This window comes from Aethalodelphis obliquidens, unplaced genomic scaffold, assembly GCF_003676395.1.
Source record: "Aethalodelphis obliquidens isolate GAN/ISIS:26980383/991018 unplaced genomic scaffold, ASM367639v1 scaffold25, whole genome shotgun sequence".
In the NCBI taxonomy this organism is placed as follows: Eukaryota; Metazoa; Chordata; class Mammalia; order Artiodactyla; family Delphinidae; genus Aethalodelphis; species Aethalodelphis obliquidens.
Window position 1 is genome coordinate 6,263,294 of NW_020837969.1, and position 9,552 is coordinate 6,272,845.

The window sequence follows — 9,552 nt, forward strand, 5'->3', positions numbered from 1 at the left end:
CTGGAAAGGGGTGAGGAACCTAATCAGATAGGGAAGGTAATCAGATGTGGAGGGTGAGGGTTTCTGGTTAAAACTGACAACAGGATTCCTGCTAAAGTTGGACAATGCAGGGAGGAACGTGGAAGTAGACTTGGTTGAAAAGTTCAAGGGAGCCTGAGCAGGGTTTGGTCAAGGAGAGACTCTGTCAGGAGGAATGGAGAATGGCATCGGTGGCTCTGACCAGGGCAGGAGAAGAGCCTTGTCTGACCAGGACGGGAGAAGAGCCTTGTCTGACCAGGACGTCTGGCCTTTCCCCTCCACGCCAAAGGCTCACCAGGAACTGCATGCTCACTGCCACCTTGAGAAAATGGTTATGGGATGAAGCACCTACATTACTCCTTGTCTGAATCTCCATGGCCGGGACCCTCGGAGCACAAGGGTGACATTTGGAGATGACAGTGCCAGTGACCACTGGGAACCCACTGAACTTGAACCAGTTGGGTTTATGACATCACAGCGAGGGAGAATGCACCCACGGGGCGTCTCAGGATGAGGCTGTGAGGAAGGACCGAGGATGGGGACAGTGGGGGGTGAAGTTGGAGAGGACCTCGGGCAGCCGGGGCTCGCTCTGGATTGGGTGCAATTCTGTGCTGAGCCTCACAATCGTTCTCACCTGCAGAGAGGGCGGACCAGAGCGAGAAGGAAGCCCTATTTGCTAACAGCAGCCATTGCCGCTTTGGGTAGAAGCGGGTGTGGGATGCGAGGTGACCTTGCTTTTGTCTCTATCACCATTTCCACGTGGCCTCTTCTGAGGATATTCTGCGAGAGCCTCTGTGTCCAACAGAACACATGGCCTGGCTGGGAGCATCAGATGAGTTCCCAGATGTCAGGGGCTGCTCTCTTCTCCCTCGATATTAGTAGTAGCTGAATAGCTGTCTGTTAGGCTAAGTGTCATTATGTCAGATCTATCCTATTGATGTTACTGCTTCAGTAAGTGGCCTTCACCCAGAACTTCAAAAGTGTCTGCTACCCCCATGGTGCTTACTCTAAGGGCGTTTATCTTATATTTGCTGTCACACCTGCTTTTCTTAATTTTTTTTTACGGCTACCTCACTCCCTTCTTCTCCCATGAAGCTACATAGGAGGCAACGAAAGGACTCCTAGTATCCTTCAGTGCTACAGACTGTCTGCACATCGCCTCCAGTCCATTGACACAAAAGAGGGAAAGCCGGCTGGCCAGCGCCGGCAGGACATTAGGGTCGGTTTCCATGAACGTTTCTATCATGATTTTTCGCCCCTTGCGGCAGCCCATTTTCTTCAGCTGTTTGCCTGGCGAGTCCCGGCTGACGGACAGCTCACAGCAAACTCTCAGTGAAGACGCGTAGGTGGAATTGCAATTCTAGATGTTTCTGAATGACTAGGGATTTTACCTCTCATGAGCAGAGCATCTTAATAACCGTTTGGGGAGTGGGTCTTTGTGAGACAATTGCACATGCCCGCCTTTTTAGCAGAGGTCTCTGAGATCTCAGCACCTGCGCGCCTCTGTGTCCTGCTCACAGGGTGATTGACAGTGACAAGGAGACTGTTGGCAGCATTGTGGGTGGAGGTCCAGGAACCAAGGAGGGGCTTCAGGGCACCCCAGCTTGCTGTTGCTGCCCCTCTGGGCAAGAGAGGGAGGCTGCCACCAGATCCAGGGGGGACCTGTAGCCGCAGTGGGGTCCTGGGTCTGCTGTGCTGTGGGTGAGGACCGATGCCAGCCCGCAGTGACCGGGCAGGAGGAGGCCCAAGGGACGAAGGCCCCGTCCCCACTCTCCACTGGCACTGCCAGAGCCGGACCCACCGGGCAGGCAGCGGACTCGGACTCTCCGTGCAGTCTCTAAAAGTGGGCACCCCTCGCCCGGCAGCGAGGGAGGCCAGCCTTGGGGGGGACCGACCATAACCGCCCGGTTGCCCACAGCAATGCCCTCAGCTTCTTTCACAAGCTGTAGAGCACCTGCCTCTAAACCCAGCACCCCCGAGCTGTGACGTGGCCGTTTTAAATGTGCGTCTGCTTTTCACTGTTTTCCTCACTCCTCATGCAAAAGGAAATAAAACAATTTATTTTTATATGTCTAGTTTACTTGGACTCTGGATTGCTGGTTAATATCTTTCTATGGCCTTTGCAGGCACAGTGACAAAGTTCATTGCAAGTTCTTCTGTTAATAAGTAGGAAAAGCAAGAGAAAAATGTGGAACTGTGTGTGGTGATGGGGGGTATCACTGTGGTGGTCAGCTGGCAATATGTACAAAGAGCGAATCGTGATGTTGTACACCTGAAACGAATATAACGTTATATGTCAGTTATACCTCAATAAAAAAACCAGAAGCAGATAAATAAGAATGGAAGCTTTACATCTCCTGCCACCTCTGACATTAGAAGAGACCCTAGAATGAACACAGCTTTGAAGACCTGACACACACGGGCTGGTCCGAGGGGAAGAGAATCAGACGTGACGTAATGAGGCAACACCTTCTTTAAAAGCAGGTGTATTCGTCAGCTTTGGATGCAAAGCAAACAGCCTAACATCTCAGTGGCATAAAACAACAAGCACTTATCTGTCACTCAGGTCTGTGGGTCATCTATGGGTCCCCCCCTCAGGCTGCAGGTCAAGGTCACGTGTGCTCCACATCCTGGGGTTGAGGGGCAGTGGGCACACCGGCCAGGAACTCCCAGAGGGGCAGGGCCTCAGCAGGCCACACGGCCAAACCCAAGTTCTGTGGGGCGAGGGTTGAGTAGCCATCTCCCCAGTAGGTCAAAATCCTCCCTACACTCCTGTCCCGTTTCTCCATCTCACGATCCTGGACCTCATAGCTACAGAATCTGTAACAGCAGAAAGAGTTAACACACACCTTCCAAAGGCTCTGAAATGATAAATCCAGAAACAGCTTCTATTCATAGAAGTCTCGGCATTTATAACTCCAAAGGTGGATTTAATATTCGTGCCCCGAGACATCTGTTTTTACAAGTCCAAAAAGAGCTTTGACGCACACTTCCCCTCACCCCTGTGCAGAAGTGTCTAACGTTTGGGGGTTTTGTGTTGGCCATGTTTGCCTTAGTTTGGATTCCATACTCATTCCTTTCTTCCTACCGCAGTCAGCCTACCAGTTCCTAAAAGTCGGAGGTTTCCACTCTGATGGCCATCAGAGTGACCAAAGAGAAGACGTAGAAAGCCACCCTCTGGGGCAGGGTACTGTCACCCCAGCTCACATCTTGGCCCCTGTGCTCCTCTCCTGCATCTTTTTTGTCTTCCAGCAGAGAGAAGGGTGTTTGCCAAGCCGTTGAGGGCCTGCAGGACAGGCTTGGAGGAGAGGGGCCCCGGCCGCAGCTCCTGGGAAAGCCCGCACACCAGGAACTGCCTTGTTCTGTTCACGCCTCAAGAGACCTGAGGATAGACTAGCGTAAGACATTGCTAGGCAGAGCAGCAGTGTCTTTGGTTTTTCATATTATATTCCGCTACGCCAAGCGTGAGATTTCTACATTCCTTCTGAGACTGCCCTGAATCAGTTCTCAAGCTAAAAGCTGATGACACTGAAGTTTTTTCTTTTTTTTATGGTTTATACTTTTGTTTTTTAAAACATCTTTATTGGAGTCTAATTGCTTTGCAGGGTGTGTTAGTTTCTGCTGTATAACAAAGTGAATCAGCTATACGTATACATATATCCCCATATCCCCTCCCTCTTGCATCTCCCTCCCACCCTCCCAATCCCACCCCACTAGGTGGTTAAGTTCTTTTAAGCACCAAGAAAGGACTTTACTTTAAAACTCAGTCTGGTTGTTCTCTTTAAAATAGACTACAGGGACTTCCCTGGTTGTCCAGTGGTTAAAGCTCCACCCTTCCGCTGCAGGGGGTGCGGGCTCGTTCCTTGGCTGGAGGACGAAGGTCCCACATGCTGCGCGGCACGGCTAAAGAATTAAAAAGTTAAAAAATAAAATAGGCTGTTAACTTTTCTGTCCTCCAGAGTTTGATTCAATTTTCCATACTTTTTAAGATGACCAACCATCCTTGTTTCCCTAAGACAGGGAGTTTCCTGGGATCTGAGATTTTAGGGCTAAAACCCGATAGTCCCAGGCTGATCAGGATGGCTGGTCCTGATACCTGTTCACCCTAGTCACTTTTTCTATTTTATGTAGCCACTCAGAGAGCAGAGAAAACATTCCCTGGTTAAAAATCTGGGCGACAATGCAAGTTTGCCGAAATAATGTCCTCCAGCACCAAACCCCTAACCCACACCCCCATCAATCTTGCAAAAATCAATTTGACTACTGTCCCCCTTGCTCATCATGACTACCAAAGCCAACATAATGGTCAACTTTAATCTCTACCAAGGCCAGGAGACGTCCTGCTCTGAAGTCAAAGCTCTAATCCAGATTTTAATTTAACATCTCTCAGGAAGGAAATCTCCAGTGGAAAAATACTATGGAAAAATCCATTGACTTTGACCACTTCATTATGGCAAGACTATACTTACAACACTGCCCATCGGGGTTTCCATTATAAATGGGGTCTAAATCTTGGTGGAACGCAAAGCATTCTAGCTGGAGCAAACCGTGGACAGGTTTCCAGCCCATTGGGGATTTTTCTGATTTGTTTACAAATTGGCTGGGGATGGGGGAAGGGAGAGAGAGGAAGAGAATAAGCAACATGGATTTGTGTTTTTAGTGTGTCCTTTCAGCCGAAACTAGGAGAACAGAGACCAACAAGGAAATAACCACCCAGTGTCAACTGAGGAGGTCATCCAGATCTGAAAATTCTGGATTTCAAGGTGACATTTTGTCTTTAGTTCACCTTAAAAGATGGAGCATTCGATAAGAGAATAGAGATTTGCTTTTTTTTTTTCTCATACCCGAAGTTTGGTCAGTCGCTGAAGAGACGCGCTTTGGCCCACTGTGCCTTTGAGGGAAGCATTGAGCTGGGAGATGGCGGTGGGGGCATGAGACCTGGCTCTCTTTCCAGCTAACTCTCTGACTGTACAGAAATCAATTCATCATTCTGAGGCTTGAGTTCCTCTTCTGTAAATCGGGGATACTGTCTGTTGGTCTGGCTAACTTACAGAGTTCTTGTGTATGGCCTCAAAGCCAATGGGAGATGAACTCTCTTACCCAAGGGACAGGGTCCTTCTGTTTGCTTGTCCCATTTCCCAAGCCGAGTGTCCCAGCCACCCTCCAGAGAGAGTGGAGCCTGAGTCACCCTGTGTGGGTGGAGGTCCTCTGTCCCTCAGACCGTGGAAGGAGGGAGACACCACCACCCCTGGGATACTGTGTTACCCCAGAGCCAATGCATCCCGGATCCTGATGGAGGCTTAAACTTGTTTTTACTAAAAAGTTTTGCAGTACTTGCTCCAAAGCCATAAACTCATCTCGGGGCATCTTGCCACGGTTTTGTGACCTTGCAAGGCACAAGGGGCAAAAATTTCCTCCACAGAGTCCTGCTGCTTGGGGGCCGAGACCCTTCTCAGACCTTGTAGGCTCATAGGGTTATCGTCAGGACCAATGATAAAATGGCCCTTAGGAAACGACTAACAAACAAAACAGGAATTCCCAAAATGTTAGGTCCCAGCCTTCCCCTCTTATAACCCCAGAACTTCTAGGAATACTGGAGGGAAAGAGATTGATTCTGGCTTCCAATCCTGTGTTTGCTTTAAATCACAGCGATGGCAAAGTGAATGATAAAGTTTTCCTTAGATATTCAGACCCTACCTTCCTTTCTCAAACGTCTGAAGAATTTGGAGGTCAATATTTTTTTTCCCAGCAGTCAGGAAGCAATGTGATTAATCTGAGTAACGGAGTGAGGTGGACAGAGGTCCAAGTTGCATTTTGTAAGGTTATAAAAACTTTCAGGATTTGGGTCATTTATTTTAAATAACTATCAGCTAAAAGGCTTAATTTGGCTTAGTTTTGACTTGGGTTTGAAATAAATGGCCAACTGCCTTCTTCTCTCACTTAATTCATGACAAAGCTTAGCCATAATTCTAAGTTGCAAGCAGCCCGTTCTATGCAGAGATCAACATCCCATGACATGTTAATGCATTAAGCGGCCATAGATCTTACTGACTTTTGCAATGAACGCGTGCTGTGCCGGGCTGTTTCAATAGGTGTATGTTATGAATTTAAGCATACTGTACATCCATGTTCTGTTTTAAGAGTGAACGCTCTTGTAATCTCACATGATCCTCAACGCTGGGTAGAAGGGGCAGCGGACAGAGGGCATGTTAACTGCAGCTGCAGGCTGGCTCCCCGCACCTGCAGGGCAGCGTGGACTCAGTAGGTGGCGCCCTTGCCCCTCCATCAGCCCGCATCTTGGCCTGGAGACCCTGTTCTGTTTAATGCTCCATCTTTCATCCCTTAAGGATAAGTTTAGTTGGTTGATTTTTTAATCCATTGCTTTCAGTCAGGCACACAAACGCCCCGCCTGGATGGTACCAGCAGCTCTGAAAGGCTATGCGGGACCTTTGCATTTCCCAGCCGGCTGAGGCCCTGCCCTTGTAAGTTGTAGGCCTGAGGGTTTATTGAGATAATTGAGTGTTAAGGGCAGAGCCATTCCCCATAGAAGGAGTACAATAAATGTCCATTGTCAATAGTAAGTGGTCTTAACTTAGAAGTCAGCCCTTACGAAATGACTTATTCACGGAGTTCATTCATGGGACAGACGTACACAATTCCTCACCCGCATTTCATATAACAGGGCCAAAGGGGTGGTTTTTTTTATCATGGGGACCCATGAGTCAGGCTCCCATTGCTATGGTCATTAAGGAAAAAGAAGTCATTTCTGTGTCTCTTCAGGGACAGTGAGTTCTGTGGCGTACCATCGGTTCTGTGGTGTCCCCAGCTCCCAGGTTCAGGCTGAATCCCACGGACCTAGAAAGGACATTTCATTTCTATGCAGTGAAAAGTATGCTTTTCTCAGGCAATGGAATACTGTTCAGCACTAAAAAGAAATGAGCTATCAAGCCATGAAAAGACACGGAGGAACCTTAAATGCGGATGACTAAGTGAAAGAAGCCAGCCTGAAAAGGGTACATACTGTGTGATTCCAGCTACGTGACATTCTCGAAAAGGCAAAACTACGGAGACAGTAAAACCATGGAGATCAGTGGTTGCCAAGGGAGGGGGGCAGAGGGAGGGATGGATAGGTGGAGCGCAGAGGATTTTTAGGGCAGTGAAACTATTCTGCATGATATCATGATGATGGATACACGTCACTATACATTTGTCCAAACCCATAGAATGTACAAGACCAAGAGTGAACCCTAATGGAAACTATAGACTGACTGATTATAATGTGCCCGCGTAGTTGTAACAAACGTATCATCTGGTGGGGATGTTGATAACACGGGGGGCTGTACATGGGTGGGGGCCGGAGTTAAATAGAAACTCTCTATACCTTCTTCTCAGTTTTGTTGTGAATCTAAAACTGCTCTTTAAAAGAAGTCTATCTTTTTCAGTTTTAATACTTTTTATCTACAAAAGTTGATTTACGATGTTGCATTAATTTCTACTGCACAGAAAAGTGATTCAGTTATACATACATAGACATTCTTTCTTTACATTCTTTTCCATGATGGTTTATCACAGGATATTGAATATAGTGCCCTGTGCTCTACAGTAGGACCTTGTCGTTTATCCATTCCATATATAAAAGCTCACATCTGCTGACCCCAAACTCCCAGTCCATCTCTCCAAGTCTATATTTTAAAAATTCTTAATTATTCTCTCTTCTCAGCCATGAAGCAGAACCTATTTTTATCTCTCCAAACGTTTCCTCAAGTACCTGTATGTGCCAGGCCCTCCACCAAGTGCTCGAGTACTGGAGTCAGGCGAAGAGGGTCACCAAAAAGGCGGAGGGCTTGTCTCCTTTGCAGGCTGTGAGCATCAGATGTAGCCCACCCGTGGATAGGTCAGCAACATTTTTAACCGATTACAGATGCTTTGCAAATGTTAGATCTGAAAACCTGCCAGTTTGTTTAAAGAGGACCTTGGGGCAAGTAGGATAAAACCTGGAAAGTGTCCCAGGAGTCATGCCATCTCCTTGGCGGGCATCCCCTCCAAGTCCAGTCTGGTGGTTAGCGGTCAGCGTTGCAGTCAGCCTAGCTGGGTTCTAGTCTCTGCTCCATCCCAGAGAGCGTGTGATCCCTGCAACTTAACCTTTCTGTGTGACGTTCCCTCGCTCTGAAACAAGGGTGATAGTAACAGCCCGTGTTAAAGGATCGTGTGTAGAATCGGGTGGGGTAAGACCCGTCAAGCTTCTGGCCAAGTATTTGGCATAGATGAAAAACACAAGGTTATTAAAGATTACTTTCCCAGGTGGTAGGCACGTGGGGAGAGCTGAGTAAGCCACGAACTCATTATTTTCTTGCCTACATTTAAAACCACATCTTTTCTCTGAGACGTTTGAAATCCCTAGAAATGTGCAATACCCACTTGGCAGACTTTGCCTGCCGTGTGCTCCCAGGAGGGGTGCCCTGGAGGGATGCCCCAGGAAGGAAGCCCCAGGAGAGGTGACCCAGGAGGGAGGCCCCAGGATGGGTGGCCCACGAGGGATGCCCCATGGTAGGGAAAGGACACCAAGACTCCACCCTGTGCCTTGCGGGCTCGCTGTCAACCATTCAGACTCCCATAAGGCCAAGGTGAAACTCCTACAAGGTCTTTTGGACCAAAGATAAAGGCCAGGAGTAGCTCACATAGAACTTTCTTTAGGGGGAAAAGAAAGATTACAATTTTTTCATGGTTCAGAGTTTTTGACGTGCTTCTTCTTGTTTTTCTTCATACTTGGGGACAGCAGAAATGACACACGGCCACCCCATAACCGTGGTGTGCTCTCCAGTGGACCATGATATATTTACTGAGAAATTTTTAATAAATAAACCACAGGCTTGAACCCATGTGCCCTTATAAACCAGCCGGTTCTCATGGGGAGAGTTCAGGAGTTTTTATGGAGCGATACTATGTTCTCATGAGAATTTTATTAGAAATCAGAGACTTGAAATGCATCAGGCAGGGAATTTATGAGGTTACATGGGAACCATCCTTTCATTTTGTCATTCTGGGTTAATTTACTTCTTTGCAGTGTGTTGATTTACTTTGTAAATTTCAGTCATGAATTCTGAACTTTTCAGCAACTTTAAGCCAGCTCGTTGATTTCTTGAACTTTTCAATTCCCATTTTTATCCTTAAAATGAGATAGGTAATTATTGATAGCCTATATAAGAAAGTCCCAGCATCTATGGGAAACACATATTCCTGGTCAGAAGTATGTCCAAGCAGGTCTTTCCAGATGCCAAGAAATAAACAGAGCTTAGAGAAAAACATTTTTATAACTGCATGCAATTCTTTACGTCTCGAACTTTTCCACTTCATAGTTTCTCCAAATAATTTTTTAAATTGTGTTTTGCAAAGTACCCAGTTAAAGTTTCACTCACCAAAAAAAAAAAAAAAAACTTGTTTATTATCATGTAACCTAACTTGGAAAATAGCCCATACCCAGAATAGATGTTTGTACTGGTGAAGTGGGGAGGAAGTGTCCTAAACAAGTTTTTG